We start from the raw sequence: 18,926 nt of genomic DNA, 5'->3' as shown, positions 1-18,926 counted from the left end.
AGCTTTAAGCAATTCCAAATACTGCGCTCGTTAAATAGTGTGGAGTCCTTGTGACGTTTTCGTTAACCCTAGGTATGTATCTGCACGTTAAATAGAAAATGGGCTCAGCTGTTATGACATGTCGCGAAGGTCACTTTCCGCACGAGGAAATTACTTTTCACTTCTATCGTAGTTTCAGTCTTCTTGGAGCTTTCAGTAAAAGTTTCAAAGTTACTGCCAGAAATTTCACTCGACAGTGAAGCGTCGATACGGTTCCATGGTGTAATGTACAGCACTCTGGACTTTGAATCCAGTAATCCGAGGTCAAGTCTCGGTGGAACCTTTGCAGCTTTAATTTACAGCAATAGCCTGCAATTCTGGGGAACACAAAACAACTAAGAGGTACTGAGCTTGTCAAAATGCTGTGTAGTCCGTTCTTGTTTAACCTAGGTACGTATCTGGACATGTTGAATAGAAATGTATGTCATTCATCGTATGCGATCGCTTTCCACTAGAGGACTTTGCTGGTCGATTCAATCCAGTGATCATATTTTCAGTCTTGTTGTGTTTTTCACATCATACTCACATTAACGGGTATAGCTCGGTTGTGTAGATTGACAAACAAACTCCCAGGGATAAGATTGGACTAAAAACCCAATATGTTGTTTGTCACATGGATACTGGAAACTTTCTTCACCATACCCACGTTAGAAAATATGTCCAAGACATATTCCCACAAGGCTTGGTTTGGGGAAAACTTTCAACTTCGGACAGTTGCTGCAGTGACATTAGAACAGTGGTTCCATGGATCTAACTCTTTAACAGTACTGCCGCTTGTCACGAGGATAGATTTTGTAACTGCTAGCACTCTGAGGTCTTCGGTTTCACTAAACATGGATTGTTTTGAATTGAAAGTGAACTTTGCCACAACATGACTGATGTAAAATGGAAGCGATCCCTCTGCATTGGCCGGGAATCGAACCCGGGTCAACTGCTTGGAAGGCAGCTATGCTCACCACTATACCACCAATGCAACACAAGGGAGACTCTTTGGAAATTTGCACACGCCCTGAACACTAACGTTGCTGCGTGTTGAACTCTCCTCAGTAGGGGTTCCGATCTACTCATAAGTCCATGTCAGAGCTTCCAATCGACACACGCTATTATTTGGATCCATGGTGTAACGAGCAACAGTCTGGACTTTGAATCGAGTGACCTGAGTTGAAGTTTTGGTGGACCTTTGCAGCTTTAAGTCACAGTCACATTGATATTAGAACACTGATTCCATGGCCCCAAGTCATAACAGGACAGCTGTGTATCACGAGAATCGATTTTGTAACTGCCCGCTGTCTTATTTTGCTGAGGTCTTCAGTTTTGTCCACATAAAGGATGGTTTGAAATTGAAATAACACCTTATAATAATTACAAGTGTTCGTCAGTCCCAAAAGAGTCCATTGAAAGTTGAGCTCTACGTGGGATGCCTTTTGCTGCTGTATGCTCAATAAAGCCCCTTGTGAAAGTTTTTGCAGTGCAAGAGAGATTAATGGGGCAGTGGACTAGAAGAAGTTCATGAAGTAAGAAGATAAAATCACTTTTATCAAAGTCAAGAAAATGTGATGAGTCTCATTGTTTGGCAGTGAGCAAAATACTTTTTGTACTGTGATGTAAGCCATCAACAATACTTGATGTCAGCTTGGTAAGAGTTAGGTGGTGAGAATGTGGCAAAAACCGTGATTGCTAAGACAAGGTGGCGGAGTGGTTAAGGCGATGCACTGCTAATGCGTTGTGTTCTGCACGCGTGGGATCGAATCCCATCCTTGTCGCTACAGGCTTTCTCTATGACCTAAGGAAGAACTTTCTATGCGCAATCATTGTAGCAGGATTTATGGTGGATATTGCAACCCACGTTCTTACCCGATGAGTCAAATTTCATTCAGTCCCTGAATGGAATATTTTCATGACCTCAGTTTTGAGATGTTTTCTTGTCTACTCAAAAGTTTCTGCCAGAACTTTCACTCGACAGTGATGTGTCTACATGGTTCCATGGTGTAATGGTCAGCATTCTGGACTTTGAATCCGTTGATCAAAGTTCAAGTGTCGGTGGGATCTTTGCAGCTTTCAATTACAGTATTAGTTTCTGTTATGGAGAGCTTTAAGCAATTCCAAATACTGCGCTCGTTAAATAGTGTGGAGTCCTTGTGACGTTTTCGTTAACCCTAGGTATGTATCTGCACGTTAAATAGAAAATGGGCTCAGCTGTTATGAGATGTCGCGAAGGTCACTTTCCGCACGAGGAAATTACTTTTCACTTCTATCGTAGTTTCAGTCTTCTTGGAGCTTTCAGTAAAAGTTTCAAAGTTACTGCCAGAAATTTCACTCGACAGTGAAGCGTCGATACGGTTCCATGGTGTAATGTACAGCACTCTGGACTTTGAATCCAGTAATCCGAGGTCAATTCTCGGTGGAACCTTTGCAGCTTTAATTTACAGCAATAGCCTGCAATTCTGGGGAACACAAAACAACTAAGAGGTACTGAGCTTGTCAAAATGCTGTGTAGTCCGTTCTTGTTTAACCTAGGTACGTATCTGGACATGTTGAATAGAAATGTATGTCATTCATCGTATGCGATCGCTTTCCACTAGAGGACTTTGCTGGTCGATTCAATCCAGTGATCATATTTTCAGTCTTGTTGTGTTTTTCACATCATACTCACATTAACGGGTATAGCTCGGTTGTGTAGATTGACAAACAAACTCCCAGGGATAAGATTGGACTAAAAACCCAATATGTTGTTTGTCACATGGATACTGGAAACTTTCTTCACCATACCCACGTTAGAAAATATGTCCAAGACATATTCCCACAAGGCTTGGTTTGGGGAAAACTTTCAACTTCGGACAGTTGCTGCAGTGACATTAGAACAGTGGTTCCATGGATCTAACTCTTTAACAGTACTGCCGCTTGTCACGAGGATAGATTTTGTAACTGCTAGCACTCTGAGGTCTTCGGTTTCACTAAACATGGATTGTTTTGAATTGAAAGTGAACTTTGCCACAACATGACTGATGTAAAATGGGAGAGATCCCTCTGCATTGGCCGGGAATCGAACCCGGGTCAACTGCTTGGAAGGCAGCTATGCTCACCACTATACCACCAATGCAACACAAGGGAGACTCTTTGGAAATTTGCACACGCCATGAACACTAACGTTGCTGCGTGTTGAACTCTCCTCAGTAGGGGTTCCGATCTACTCATAAGTCCATGTCAGAGCTTCCAATCGACACACGCTATTATTTGGATCCATGGTGTAACGAGCAACAGTCTGGACTTTGAATCGAGTGACCTGAGTTGAAGTTTTGGTTGACCTTTGCAGCTTTAAGTCACAGTCACATTGATATTAGAACACTGATTCCATGGCCCCAAGTCATAACAGGACAGCTGTGTATCACGAGAATCGATTTTGTAACTGCCCGCTGTCTTATTTTGCTGAGGTCTTCAGTTTTGTCCACATAAAGGATGGTTTGAAATTGAAATAACACCTTATAATAATTACAAGTGTTCGTCAGTCCCAAAAGAGTCCATTGAAAGTTGAGCTCTACGTGGGATGCCTTTTGCTGCTGTATGCTCAATAAAGCCCCTTGTGAAAGTTTTTGCAGTGCAAGAGAGATTAATGGGGCAGTGGACTAGAAGAAGTTCTTGAAGTAAGAAGATAAAATCACTTTTATCAAAGTCAAGAAAATGTGATGAGTCTCATTGTTTGGCAGTGAGCAAAATACTTTTTGTACTGTGATGTAGGCCATCAACAATACTTGATGTCAGCTTGGTAAGAGTTAGGTGGTGAGAATGTGGCAAAAACCGTGATTGCTAAGACAAGATGGCCGAGTGGTTAAGGCGATGCACGTGTGTTCTGCACGCGTGGGTTCGAATCCCATCCTTGTCGCTACAGGCTTTCTCTATGACCTAAGGAAGAACTTTCTATGCGCATTCATTGTAGCAGGATTTATGGTGGATATTGCAACCCACGTTCTTACCCGATGAGTCAAATTTCATTCAGTCCCTGAATGGAATATTTTCATGACCTCAGTTTTGAGATGTTTTCTTGTCTACTCAAAAGTTTCTGCCAGAACTTTCACTCGACAGTGGTGTGTCTACATGGTTCCATGGTGTAATGGTCAGCATTCTGGACTTTGAATCCGTTGATCAAAGTTCAAGTCTCGGTGGGATCTTTGCAGCTTTCAATTACAGTATTAGTTTCTGTTATGGAGAGCTTTAAGCAAGTTCCAAATACTGCGCTCGTTAAATAGTGTGGAGTCCTTGTGACGTTTTCGTTAACCCTAGGTATGTATCTGCACGTTAAATAGAAAATGGGCTCAGCTGTTATGAGATGTCGCGAAGGTCACTTTCCGCACGAGGAAATTACTTTTCACTTCTATCGTAGTTTCAGTCTTCTTGGAGCTTTCAGTAAAAGTTTCAAAGTTACTGCCAGAAATTTCACCCGACAGTGAAGCGTTGATACGGTTCCATGGTGTAATGGTCAGCACTCTGGACTTTGAATCCAGTAATCCGAGTTCAAATCTCGGTGGAACCTTTGCAGCTTTAATTTACAGCAATAGCCTGCAATTCTGGGGAACACAAAACAACTAGGAGGTGTTGAGCTTGTCAAAATGCTGTGTAGTCCATCGGATGTTCTTGTTTAACCTAGGTACGTATCTGGACATGTTGAATAGAAATGTATGTCATTCATCATATGCGATCGCTTTCCACTAGAGGACATTGCTGGTTGATTCAATCCAGTTGTGGGGTACTTGGGATTTAGTAGCCCCCCATCTATTTTTTATTTTATATACTTACCTTCATTGACCACTCACTACTAGTAAAGAGGGAATTGTCTGCTGTGTTGTTGTGATAGCCGGTTCTCGCCACAGGAGGGCACTGCAGGTTAATTGCTTCTAGCCTGTGTGACGTAGTGCTGGCTCTCGCGGTGCACTCTGGGACATTCGGGTAGAGTCGTCAGATGAGTGTTGCCGTTCGTATAGTGAGCCATGCTCTGAAAACGTGTCCTCTGTAATGTCTATTTGACAGGTAAGCAGACTAGTTAGACATATGGAATTAGGATGGTGATTAAATATGATGTGTAGGTGGGATATGGATGCCTATTAGAAATACCCACGAAGGGACTTTCATATTTATTTTGATAACGTCATATCACTGGCTAACGTTAGCTAGATTGCTAGCGAGTTGCTAACGTTAGCATAGCCATAGCTCCCGCGGTCTGAACCCATTGTTCTGTAGCTTGGCTTTGACATTGTCTGTATGTGTGATTAGTCTCCCTTTACTATTTTTAGTGTCTCCACACGGTGTAAATATGAAGGTAGGCCTATGTGTGTTGCTATTTTGATCCCCCCATGTTCCGTAACGTTATATACTGTTTAGCTTTGCTAGCGGTAGGCTAGACTAATGTGAATCTATGGAAGAATATATTTGGTGCTCTTATTGTGTATAAATTGGAGATGAGTGTTGCCGTTCGTATAGTGAGCCATGCTCTGAAAACGTGTCCTCTGTAATGTCTATTTGACAGATGGAGTAAAACAACAAAAACACCAGCCCTTGTAAGTGTCATTCTTATCAAGTGTGCTACAAATATTGGTGCCGAAACCCGGGATCAGCGCCATTGCCACCATTGTCAGGTGGAGAAGTGGGGAGCGGAGTGAGAACACGTGACCAACAATGGAACTGGAGCTTGAGCAACTGCAAGACAGGCTGAGTGAGACCCTCCTGCAGTTAGGGCTGGACCAGTTAAAAGAGGTGTGTGTTATTGCTAAAGTCCCCACTGAAAACCAGACAAAGAGGCATGCGCTGATCAGACTTATTAGTGAGACTGTGGATGAAGCAATTGAGAAGGAGGATGAAGAGGTAGCACGTCAGTTTCTGTCCAGACTAGTGGACCTCTCTAGTGAAATGAAGCAGAGAGGGGCGGAGTCACATACTGGTGCAGGTGCAGACAGTACTAACAAGGATGCTGCTGAATTGGCCAGCTTACATGAACAATATCAGGCCTTACAGTCCAGCTTTACTGCATCCACAAAAGCGCTTGAGGAAGAGATATCACGCCTCAGTGAGAAACTAAGTCTTAAAGAACCCAGTAGACCTAGTCAACCTTCAAACCCAATCCCGTCAGTAATCCAACCCCCTGAAGTGACCATACGCAGAGACTTTAAGATAAATGGCCAAATAGGAGAACGGGGGCAGATAGACAAGTTGTCTTATATAAATCTTACGCATCAGATTGATATTGGGGTGAGAAAAGGCCACAGCGAGTTGGAGATAATAGAGGCTGTAATCCGAGCCATCAGCCCTGGGCTGACTCTCCGTGACTTGTTAGAGATCAAAACCGAACTCACCCTCCCTCAGCTGAGGACCATTCTGAAAGGCCATTTCAAAGAGGATAGCTCTGTGGACCTATATCACGGACTAATCAACATCACACAGGACAGTCAGGAGTCACCACAGAACTTCCTGTTCCGAGCCATAGCATGTAAAGAGAGACTCTTAGCAGCAGCGAGAGAGCCTGGCTCTGATGAACAATACAGTCCTGAACTGATACAGAAGAAGTTCCTAAGAGCTGTGGGAACTGGGCTAGTGAGTGACCAGGTAAAATATCAGCTCAAGAGCTATCTCGATGATCAAGCAACTACTGATGATGTTCTCATTGTTAAGATGATAGAGGCCGCAAGTTTCGAGTCAGAGAGACAGCGGAAATTCAAGAAGAGCTCCCACAGTAAGGAAACCAGAGTGCAGGAAGTGCGAGCTGAGGCACATCAGTATCTAGGAGCGGAAGCTGCAGTGGTCGGGGGTCAGGAGTCGTCGCCATCAACATCCGCGAGTGTGAAAGCCCTTAAGACACAGGCAGGGAACCAAAAGGAGTCTGCGTTCTACGAGATAATCCAACAGCTGAAAGGAGAAATGGAACAGATGAGAAAAGCCATGAACCACTCCTCTGGCCAAAGACCTTCTCGTCAGCAGCAGCCTGTGAGGAAGCGCGGATGCAAAGCCTGTCAAGACAGTGAAAGGGGCGACCAGTGCAACCACTGTTTCAAATGCGGACAGAGTGGCCATCTTTCAAGAGGGTGTAGAGCTCAGAGGCCTGAAAAATCGGAGCAGGTAGACACATCTAGCTGTACTGTCACCAGCAAGCTCATCGACGACAGTATTCAGCTACTAGAAGCCAGAGTGTCTGCCCGACAGCGAGACGAGGCAGGGCGGGAACAGCAAGCACCCACAGTGAGTCATATCTCCTCAAAACGCCAGTCACAGCTGCTGAACCTAATTGGAAAGAAATACATGGTAAACTGTTACATTGATGGTGTAGCCACACAGGCATTGTGGGATACCGGGTCGCAGGTCTGCCTAATCAGTGAAGAATGGAGGAGAAAACATCTCCCACACACCAAGGTGAGAAGCACAGAAGAGATCCTTGGCCCTGGCACCCTGACTGGTAAAGCAGCAAACCAGACAACCATTCCTTTCTCTGGATGGGTGGAAGTGACTGTCCAGTTAGCACCGAATAGCACCACTCAGACCCCACCAATGGAACTCACTGTGCCAATACTAGTAACCACACACCAGGGCACCGCAGAAGAACCGATCATCGGTTACAATATAATTGAACACCTGTTAGAGTCTGGAGCTGGACAGCCATCAAGTGTAATCACAAAGGCACTAAGCATTGCGTTCGCGGTTGACTACAAGAAGGCTGAAGTCCTCGTGAAGCTGATAAAGAGCCGAGATGATATGGAAGGTGAGGGGATGGTTAAAGTGGGCCGAGAAAGCATGACTATTCCGGCGGGCCAGACAAAGACTGTTAAGTGTGGTGTTAGAGCAGGGCCCCTCCAAGCAGACCAGAACGTCCTCTTTGAGCCTAATGTGAACCCAAAGTGGCCAGAGGGCCTGAAGGTGGATGAAAACATTGTATGTTTACAGAAGGGAACCTGGTCACGCATCGCTGTCCCAGTGACTAACGTCACAGCTCATGACATCACAGTGCCGCCACGGACTCCCCTGGGGCAGACCCAAAGAACTAGAGCCATCTACCCTGCCGCCGTGAAGCCGTTGGATGTGGATGGGACTAGTACAGTGAACCCAGTCATCCCAGGGACCTCCACAACAGGTACAGAACGAAGACCTGTGATTAGAGACACAACAAAGCTGAAAGGGCCAGGTGATGTCAAGACGGAACACCAGGAGGAAGATCTATGGGACCCGCCTGTCCCTCTGAACCACCTGACACCTGAACAACAACTGCAGGTGAGAGAGCTACTGCGGGAGGAGAGTAGTGTGTTCGCACGCGATGACCATGATGTGGGGACTATTCCATCACTCCAGCTCAAGATCCGCCTGAGTGACACCACACCGGTGAAGCGGACATACACATCAGTCCCAAAGCCTCTTCATAAAGAAGTGAAGGAATATCTCGAGGATTTACTGAACAGAGGCTGGATAACTAAGTCAAAATCACCCTACTCAAGCCCAATCGTGTGTGTGCGGAAAAAGGATGGGAGCCTCCGCCTCTGCTGTGACTACCGTGAGTTGAACAAGAGGTCCATCCCAGACCGCCATCCAATACCACGCATCCAGGATATGCTCGACAGCCTGAAGGGGAGTGCCTGGTTTTCTGTCTTGGATCAGGGGAAGGCATATCACCAGGGGTTTCTTGAGGAGTCCAGCCGCCCACTGACTGCATTCATCACCCCGTGGGGATTATATGAATGGGTGAGAATTCCCTTCGGACTGTCCTCAGCACCAGCAGAGTTCCAGAGGTCCATGGAGGAATGTTTGATTGGGCTGAGGGACGACATTTGTCAGCCGTATTTAGATGACAACCTGGTCCACTCAACCACATTCGACGAACACCTCCAGCACCTGAGAAGAGTACTGCATGGCTACAGAAGCCATGGAATCAAGCTGACGGCAAGAAAATGTGAACTCTTCAAAAACCAAGTAAGGTTCCTGGGAAGGCTTGTGACTAAGGATGGATACACAATGGACCCCGCTGATGTGGCCCCGGTCCAGGCACTGAAGGAGAGAGAACCTACGACCATCGGAGAGCTCAGGAAGATGCTGGGATTCATCTCGTATTACCGGCCCTACATACCTAACTTCTCCCGAATCGCAAGGCCTCTCTATGACCTCCTCACCCCAGAGAAGACAGCAGCGGGGAAGCTCAAACAAAAGAGAAAGGACAAGGGGAGGAAGGGCTCCCGAGACCATCTGCCCTCCTCTCACCCAGTTAAGTGGACAGCTGAACACCAACAGGTCCTCTGTCAGTTGATTGAATTCCTCATCCAGCCACCAGTGTTGGGCTACCCAGACTTTGAACAGCCCTTTATCCTTCACTGCGACGCGTCACGAGAGGGCCTCGGGGCAGTATTGTATCAAAGACAGTCACAGGGTGGGCTGGCAGTCATCGCGTACGGGTCTAGGACACTGACAACTCCTGAGAAGAACTACCATCTCCACTCAGGGAAGTTGGAGTTCCTCGCGATGAAATGGGCCATATGTGAGAGATTTAGAGATTACCTCTACCACGCTCCATCATTCACTGTCTACACAGACAATAATCCCCTCACCTATGTGCTCACGACAGCCAAACTGAATGCGACCACCCACAGGTGGGTAGCAGAGTTAGCCGATTTCCAGTTCTCTATCAAGTACCGGCCTGGACGAGCCAATGGGGACGCAGATGGCCTCTCACGCATGCCGATGGAGCAGTACATGCAGACCTGTTCACAAGAAGTACACCCCGAGGTCATGAACAGTGTGACCCACGCGCTGTCAGTACAGCTGGAGAGAGCTGAGCCTTGGATGTGACCATAGCCACAGCACTAGCCGAGTTTGAGAGGGAACATACATCACCTGTGGCAGAGATACCCAGTCAGATGGTGAGAGACGCCCAGAGGGAGGATGCTGTCATTGGTGAGGTGCTGAAGTACATAACCTCCAATCAGTGGCCTCGGGGAAAAACACAGTGTGCGAGCAGGGGTGTTGCGACACTCATGAGAGAGAAGCATCGGCTGTGCCTTGATGATGATGGCATCCTGCGCCGGAAAACAGCTACCCGAACTCAGCTAGTCCTGCCGAAAAAGTTCCATGAGCTGGTGTATAAAGAACTGCACAGAGACCTGGGCCATCTAGGCGTGGAAAGGGTGTTGCACCTGTTGAGGGACCGTTTCTATTGGCCTCACATGCAGAAAGATGTGGAACATTACATCACACAGGTGTGTAGCTGCCTGAAGACCAAGCGCCCCAACAAACCAACCAGAGCCCCTCTCACCAACATCGTGACCACACACCCATTTGAGATGGTCTCCATTGACTTCTTACACTTAGAGAAGTGTAAGGGAGGGTACGAGTATATACTGGTGGTTATGGACCACTTTACCCGTTTTGTTCAAGCCTATGCATGCAGAAACAAAGCTGCCAAGACCGCCGCAGAGAAGGTATTCGGGGACTTTGTGCTGAGATTTGGTTTCCCGGCAACGCTGCACCATGACCAAGGGAAGGAGTTTGACAATAAGCTCTTCGCCAAGCTGCAGGAGTACAGTGGAGTCAGGGGTTCTCACACAACACCGTATCACCCGCAAGGAAATGGTCAGGTCGAGCGTTTCAACAGAACGGTTCTGGCGATGCTGAGAAACCTGCCAGCGGTTGCGAAAACGGATTGGAAAGCGTCACTCCCAAAGGTGATACATGCATACAACTGCACCCGAAATGAAGCGACCGGATTTGCACCTTACTATCTGTTGTTCGGCAGAAATCCAAGACTTCCCATTGACCTGATGTTTGGCCTTAGAGCAAAGGACCAGGCACTATCCCATCAAGAATATGCAGAGAAGTGGAAGGCCCGCATGAATGACGCCTATCGCCTAGCATCAGAGACAGCACGGAAGGAGGGGGCCAGAAACAAAACACTATACGACAAAAAGGCCCATGGGACAGAGCTGTATCCCGGATGCAGAGTTCTCATCCGCAACCTGAACGAGAAAGGAGGACCGGGGAAATTAAGACCATTCTGGGAGGACCAGGTGCATGTAGTAACACAGAGGAAGCACGCTGACAGCCCTGTGTATGAGCTGAAGCCGGAGAATGGAAAAGGACGAACCAGAATCATGCATAGGAACCTTCTTCTGCCATGCGACTTCCTGCCGGTGGAACCAAGAGAAGAGGACTTACCTGTGAAACCTAGACGGGAGAGAAAGAAGACAGACAGACAAATGCAGTGGAACCAGGAACAGGACAGTGACTCAGATGATGAGGATAACTGGAGATGCATCGTGGGACGACCAACAGTCAGAGCCAGTGAGCGGATCCAGAGTCAGCTGAGCCCAGACGCCTTGGAGTTCTATCCGGAGGAAAGAGACGGTCAAGATGAAGAGGATTTTGCGGAGCAGCCTGCAACAATAGAGGACAACGGGACAGTGTCAGAGAAGGGCGAGACATCTGGAGCTGAAGAAGAGGATGAGCCCGATGACGACAAGAGCCCGGAAGATGCCTTGCAGCCTCCACCAGAAGATGCCTTGCAGCCTCCTCCAGGGGAAGCTGTGCAGCCTGCCAGAGAAAAAGCATATCCTTTGAGAAATAGAAAACCTACACCAGTGTTTACTTATCACAGACTAGGGCAGCCTAGTGTGTCTGGTAGATAAGCAAATCAGACAAGTCAGTATAAATAAATAATTTTTTTTAAAAATTAAAAAAAAACCAAAAAAAAAACCCAAAAAACTTTTGACATGTTACAATTGTTATAGCTATGTGATTTTAGTTGTCCTGTGATCACCAGACATAGAGTTACTGTAGCATTGGTGTTTTAGAACACACCTGTTACCACCAGGGATATTACTATTACAAAGTTATTTGCTTTTAGTCAGATACTATAGCTCCCCGGCCTCAAGACGGACGAAGCAGTGGATTCAAGTGCACATTATTTACTGCAAACATATACCATTAATAGGAGATGTGTGTTATATGTTATGACTGATTACAGTACAGTATCCAGATTGACTCCTGCTTAGTAATAACCTATCTTTTCAATGAAAAGTTATGCAATGTGGACTGGTAGATTTGTTATGTCGGGACGCCATTATCTTTTTGAGGGGAGAGTGTGGGGTACTTGGGATTTAGTAGCCCCCCATCTATTTTTTATTTTATATACTTACCTTCATTGACCACTCACTACTAGTAAAGAGGGAATTGTCTGCTGTGTTGTTGTGATAGCCGGTTCTCGCCACAGGAGGGCACTGCAGGTTAATTGCTTCTAGCCTGTGTGACGTAGTGCTGGCTCCCGCGGTGCACTCTGGGACATTCGGGTAGAGTCGTCAGATGAGTGTTGCCGTTCGTATAGTGAGCCATGCTCTGAAAACGTGTCCTCTGTAATGTCTATTTGACAGGTAAGCAGACTAGTTAGACATATGGAATTAGGATGGTGATTAAATATGATGTGTAGGTGGGATATGGATGCCTATTAGAAATACCCATGAAAGGGACTTTCATATTTATTTTGATAACGTCATATCACTGGCTAACGTTAGCTAGATTGCTAGCGAGTTGCTAACGTTAGCATAGCCATAGCTCCCGCGGTCTGAACCTATGGTTCTGTAGCTTGGCTTTGACATTGTCTGTATGTGTGATTAGTCTCCCTTTACTATTTTTAGTGTCTCCACACGGTGTAAATATGAAGGTAGGCCTATGTGTGTTGCTATTTTGATCCCCCCATGTTCCGTAACGTTATATACTGTTTAGCTTTGCTAGCGGTAGGCTAGACTAATGTGAATTTATGGAAGAATATATTTGGTGCTCTTATTGTGTATAAATTGGAGATGAGTGTTGCCGTTCGTATAGTGAGCCATGCTCTGAAAACGTGTCCTCTGTAATGTCTATTTGACAGATGGAGTAAAACAACAAAAACACCAGCCCTTGTAAGTGTCATTCTTATCAAGTGTGCTACACAGTGATCATATTTTCAGTCTTGTTGTGTTTTTCACATCATACTCACATTAACGGGTATAGCTCGGTTGTGTAGATTGACAAACAAACTCCCAGGGATAAGATTGGAGTAAAAACACAATATGTTGTTTGTCACATGGATACTGGAAACTTTCTTCACCATACCCACATTAGAAAATATGTCCAAGACATATTCCCACAAGGCTTGGTTTGGGGAAAACTTTCAACTTCGGACAGTTGCTGCAGTGACATTAGAAAAGTGGTTCCATGGATCTAACTCTTTAACAGTACTGCCGCTTGTCACGAGGATAGATTTTGTAACTGCTAGCACTCTGAGGTCTTCGGTTTCACTAAACATGGATTGTTTTGAATTGAAAGTGAACTTTGCCACAACATGACTGATGTAAAATTGAAGAGATCCCTCTGCATTGGCTGGGAATCGAACCCGGGTCAACTGCTTGGAAGGCAGCTATGCTCACCACTATACCACCAATGCAACACAAGGAAGGCTCTTTGGAAATTTGCACACGCCATGAACACTAACGTTGCTGCGTGTTGAATTCTCCTCAGTAGGGGTTCCGATCTACTCAGAAGTCCATATCAGAGTTCCAATCGACACACGCTATTATTTGGATCCATGGTGTAACGATCAACAGTCTGGACTTTGAATCGAGTGACCTGAGTTGAAGTTTTGGTGGACCTTTGCAGCTTTAAGTCACAGTCACATTGATATTAGAACACTGATTCCATGGCCCCAAGTCATAACAGGACAGCTGTGTATCACGAGAATCGATTTTGTAACTGCCCGCTGTCTTATTTTGCTGAGGTCTTCAGTTTTGTCCACATAAAGGATGGTTTGAAATTGAAATAACACCTTATAATAATTACAAGTGTTCATCAGTCCCAAAAGAGTCCATTGAAAGTTGAGCTGTACGTGGGATGCCTTTTGCTGCTGTATGCTCAATAAAGCCCCTTGTGCAAGTTTTTGCAGTGCAAGAGAGATTAATGGGGCAGTGGACTAGAAGAAGTTCATGAAGTAAGGAGATAAAATCACTTTTATCAAAGTCAAGAAAATGTGATGAGTCTCATTGTTTGGCAGTGAGCAAAATACTTTTTGTACTATGATGAAAGCCACCAACAATACTTGATGTCAGCTTGGTAAGAGTTAGGTGGTGAGAATGTGGCAAAAGCCTGTTTGCTAAGACAAGGTGGTCCAGTGGTTAAGGCGATGCACTGCTAATGCATTGTGTTCTGCACGCGTGGGTTCGAATCACATCCTTGTCGCTACAGGCTTTCTCTATGATCTAAGGGAGAACTTTCTATGCGCAATCATTGTAGCAGGCTTTATGGTGGATATTACAACCCACGTTCTTACCCGATGAGTCAAATTTCATTCAGTCCCTGAATGGAATATTTTCATGACCTCAGTTTTGAGATGTTTTCTTGTCTACTCAAAAGTTTCTGCCAGAACTTTCACTCGACAGTGGTGTGTCTACATGGTTCCATGGTGTAATGGTCAGCATTCTGGACTTTGAATCTGTTGATCTGAGTTCAAGTCTCGGTGGGATCTTTGCAGCTTTCAATTACAGTATTCGTCTCTGTTATGGAGAGCTTTAAGCAAGTTCCAAATACTGCGCTCGTTAAATAGTGTGGAGTCCTTGTGACGTTTTCGTTAACCCTAGGTATGTATCTGCACGTTAAATAGAAAATGGGCTCAGCTGTTACGAGATGTCGCGAAGGTCACTTTCCGCACGAGGAAATTACTTTTCACTTCTATCGTAGTTTCAGTCTTCTTGGAGCTTTCAGTAAAAGTTTCAAAGTTACTGCCAGAAATTTCAGTCGACAGTGAAGCGTCCATATGCTGTAATGGTCAGAACTCTGGACTTTGAGTCCAGTAAACCGAGTTCAAGTCTCGGTGGAACCTTTGCAGATTTAAATTACAGCAATAGCCTGCAATTCTGGGGAACACAAAACAACTAAGAGGTACTGAGCTTGTCAAAATGCTGTGTAGCCCGTTGGATGTTCTTGTTTAACCTAGGTACGTATCTGGACATGTTGAATAGAAATGTATCTCATTCATCATATGCGATCGCTTTCCACTAGAGGACATTGCTGGTCGATTCAATCCAGTGATCATATTTTCAGTCTTGTTGTGTTTTTCACATCATACTCACATTAACGGGTATAGCTCGGTTGTGTAGATTGACAAACAAACTCTCAGGGATAATATATACTAACTTTACATTGGAGTAAAAACACAATATGTTGTTTGTCAAATGGATACTGGAAACTTTCTTCACCATACCCACGTTAGAAAATGTGTACAAGACATATTTGAGACCTAATTCAGCATTTGTCGGTTTGAGATGCGTTCCTATTTGACTTGTGCAGTCATACAACTATGTTATTTAGAATATTACAAGGGTTTTACACTGTTTTATTGACAGTCAAGCTCAAGCTTGCAGCTATCCAAACACTTACTGAGGAGTGCTCTAAAACAAAACAGTCCTACATACGTGTTTTGCTCACAGCAATAACCAGGACCCATCACATTTTCCTGACTTTGACACAAGTGATTTTATAGCCAAACTTCATGAACTTCCTCCAATACACTGACTCACTAGTCGTTCACTCAGCGTAAAACTCGCACGGGGGGCTTTCTTTAGCATATAGCGACAAAATACCTTCCACGTAGAAGTCAGCATTTAACTGAGACTTTTGGGACCAACGAAGTCATGCTTACATACTTGCAATTGTGGCAAGGTTCACTTTCAATTCAAAACAATCCATGTTTAGTGAAACCGAAGACCTCAGACGGCTAGCAGTTACAAAATCTATCCTCGTGACAAGCGGCAGTACTGTTAAAGAGAGCCACGGAATCACTGTTCTCATGTCACTGAAGCAACTGTCCGAAGTTGAAAGTTTTCCCCAAACCAAGCCTTGTGGGAATATGTCTTGGACACATTTTCTAACGTGGGTATGGTGAAGAAAGTTTCCAGTATCCATGTGACATACAACATATTGTGTTTTTACTCTAATGTAAAGCTAGTATATCTTATCCCTGAGAGTTTGTTTTTCAATCTACACAACCGAGCTATACCCGTTAATGTGAGTATGATGTGAAAAACACAACAAGACTGAAAATATGATCACCGGATTGAATCGGCCAGCAATGTCCTCTAGTGGAAAGCGATCGCATATGATGAATGAGATACATTTCTATTCAACATGTCCAGATACGTACCTAGGTTAAACAAGAACATCCAAAGGACTACACAGCATTTTGACAAGCTCAGCACCTCTTAGTTTTATTGTGTTCCCCAGGATTAGACACTATTGCCGTAATTTAAAGCTGCAAAGGTTCCACCGAGACTTGAACTCGGATTACTGGATTCAAAGTCCAGAGTGCTGACCATTACATCATGGAAGCGTATCGACGTGTCACTGTCGAGTGAAATTTCTGGCAGTAACCTTGAAACTTTTAGTGAAAGCTCCAAGAAGACTGAAACTACGATAGAAGTGAACAGTAATTTCCTCGTGCGGAGAGTGACCTTCGCGACATCTCATAACAGCTGAGCCCATTTTCTATTTAACGTGCAGATAGAGTTAACGAAAACGTCACAAGGACTCCACACTATTTTAACAGCACAGTATTTAGAACTTGCTTAAAGTTCTCCACAACTTACACTACTACTGTAATTGAAAGCTGCAAAGACCCCACCGCGACTTGAACTCGGATCAGGGGATTCAAAGCCCAGAATGCTGACCATTACACTATGTGGACACACCACTGTCGAGTGAAATTTCTGGCAGAAACTTTTGAGTAGACAAGAAAACATCTCAAAACTGAGGTCATGAAAATATTCCATTCAGGGACTGAATGAAATTTGACTCATCGGGTAAGAACGTTGGTTGCAATATCCACCATAAAGCCTGCTACAATGATTGCGCATAGAAAGTTCTTCCTTAGGTCATAGAGAAAGCCTGTAGCGACAAGGATGGGATTCGAACCCACGCGTGCAGAACACAATGCATTAACAGTGCATCGCCTTAACCACTCCGCCATCTTGTCTTAGCAAACAGGGTTTTTGCCACATTCTCACCACCTAACTCTTACCAAGCTGACATCAAGTATTGTTGATGGCTTACATCACAGTACAAAAAGTATTTTGCTCACTGCCAAACAATGAGACTCATCACATTTTCTTGACTTTGATAAAAGTGATTTTATCTCCTTACTTCATGAACTTCTTCTAGTCCACTGCCCCATTAATCTCTCTTGCACTGCAAAAACTTGCACAAGGGGCTTTATTGAGCATACAGCAGCAAAAGGCATCCCACGTACAGCTCAACTTTCAATGGACTCTTTTGGGACTGACGAACACTTGTAATTATTATAAGGTGTTATTTCAATTTCAAACCATCCTTTATGTGGACAAAACTGAAGACCTCAGCAAAATAAGACAGCGGGCCGTTACAAAATCGATTATCGTGATACACAGCTGTCCTGTTATGACTTGGGGCCATGGAATCAGTGTTCTAATATCAATGTGACTGTGACTTAAAGCTGCAAAGGTTCACCAAAACGTCAACTCAGGTCACTCGATTGAAAGTCCGGACTGTTGATCGTTACACCATGGATCCAAATAATAGCGTGTGTCGATTGGAAGCTCTGACATTGACTTCTGAGTAGATCGGAACCCCTACTGAGGAGAGTTCAACACGCAGCAACGTTAGTGTTCATGGCGTATGCAAATTTCCGAAGAGTTTCAGTTGTGTTGCATTGGTTGTATAGTGGTGAGCATAGCTGCTTTCCAAGCAGTTGACCCGGGTTCGATTCCCGGCCAATACAGAGGGATCTCTTCAATTTTACATCAGTCATGAAAAGGTTTTCTTTACGGAGTAATTGGAAGTCTGTTCAAAAGGCAACTTCTTAGCTTGGGACTTGTTCACCATAGCTTCTGTTTTGATGGCCCAAAATCCAAACTGAAACCACGATCACTAGATTGAAGTCACTAGCAATTCCTTTTTTGGAAAGCAGTCTTTGAGACCTCATTCAGCATTTGCCGGTTTGAGATGCGTTCCTATTTATCTTGTGCAGGCATACAACTACACTCACCGGCCACTTTATTAGGCACACCTGTCCAACTGCTCGTTAACGCAAATTTCTAATCAGCCAATCACATGGCAGCAACTCAATGCATTTAGGCATGTAGACATGGTCAAGACGATCTGCTGCAGTTCAAACCGAGCATCAGAATGGGGAAGAAAGGGGATTTAGGTGACTTTGAACGTGGCATGGTTGTTGGTGCCAGACGGGCTGGTCTGAGTATTTCAGAAACTGCTGATCTACTGGGAATTTCACGCACAACCATATCTAGGGTTTACAGAGAAAGGTCCGAAAAAGAGAAAATATCCAGTGAGCTGCAGTTCTGTGGGCGAAAATGCCTTGTTGATGCCAGAGGTCGGAGGAGAATGGCCAGACTGGTTCGAGCTGATAGAAAGGCAACAGTAACTCAAATAACCACTTATTACAACCGAGGTATGCAGAAGAGCATCTCTGAACGCACAACACGTCGAACCTTGAGGCAGATGGGCTACAGCAGCAGAAGACCACACCGGGTGCCACTCCTGTCAGCTAAGAACAGGAAACTGAGGCTACAATTAGCACAGGCTCACCAAAATTAGACAATAGAAGATTGGAAAAACGTTGCCTGGTCTGATGAGTCTCGATTTCTGCTGTGACATTCGGATGGTAGGGTCAGAATTTGGCGTCAACAACATGAAAGCATGGATCCATCCTGCCTTGTATCAACGGTTCAGGCTGATGGTGGTGGTGTAATGGTGTGGGGGATATTTTCTTGGCACACTTTGGGCCCCTTAGTACCAATTGAGCATCGTGTCAACGCCACAGCCTACCTGAGTATTGTTGCTGACCATGTCCATCCCTT

At 45.0% G+C, this 18,926-nt stretch overlaps 7 non-coding genes across 7 annotated transcripts; 3 read left to right on the top strand and 4 right to left on the bottom strand.

Moving 5' to 3' along the window:
- Nucleotides 1-940: 940 nt before the first annotated feature.
- trnag-ucc (transfer RNA glycine (anticodon UCC)) lies at nucleotides 941-1,012 on the bottom strand. The gene has a single exon. It is a non-coding gene; the product is annotated as a tRNA-Gly (tRNA).
- Nucleotides 1,013-3,067: 2,055 nt separating this feature from the next.
- On the bottom strand, nucleotides 3,068-3,139 carry trnag-ucc (transfer RNA glycine (anticodon UCC)). The gene has a single exon. It is a non-coding gene; the product is annotated as a tRNA-Gly (tRNA).
- A 1,356-nt stretch (nucleotides 3,140-4,495) lies between these two features.
- Nucleotides 4,496-4,567, top strand: trnaq-uug (transfer RNA glutamine (anticodon UUG)). Its single transcript has one exon. It is a non-coding gene; the product is annotated as a tRNA-Gln (tRNA).
- Nucleotides 4,568-13,399: 8,832 nt separating this feature from the next.
- Nucleotides 13,400-13,471, bottom strand: trnag-ucc (transfer RNA glycine (anticodon UCC)). Its single transcript has one exon. It is a non-coding gene; the product is annotated as a tRNA-Gly (tRNA).
- Nucleotides 13,472-14,177: 706 nt separating this feature from the next.
- trnas-gcu (transfer RNA serine (anticodon GCU)) lies at nucleotides 14,178-14,259 on the top strand. Its single transcript has one exon. It is a non-coding gene; the product is annotated as a tRNA-Ser (tRNA).
- A 2,706-nt stretch (nucleotides 14,260-16,965) lies between these two features.
- Nucleotides 16,966-17,047, bottom strand: trnan-guu (transfer RNA asparagine (anticodon GUU)). Its single transcript has one exon. It is a non-coding gene; the product is annotated as a tRNA-Asn (tRNA).
- Nucleotides 17,048-17,755: 708 nt separating this feature from the next.
- trnag-ucc (transfer RNA glycine (anticodon UCC)) lies at nucleotides 17,756-17,827 on the top strand. Its single transcript has one exon. It is a non-coding gene; the product is annotated as a tRNA-Gly (tRNA).
- Nucleotides 17,828-18,926: the final 1,099 nt, after the last annotated feature.

Source organism: Lampris incognitus, chromosome 2 (genome assembly GCF_029633865.1).
Source record: "Lampris incognitus isolate fLamInc1 chromosome 2, fLamInc1.hap2, whole genome shotgun sequence".
Lineage (NCBI taxonomy): Eukaryota > Metazoa > Chordata > Actinopteri > Lampriformes > Lampridae > Lampris > Lampris incognitus.
The sequence above is the reverse complement of the archived record's forward strand: the minus strand, read 5'-3'. Positions and strand labels throughout refer to the sequence as shown.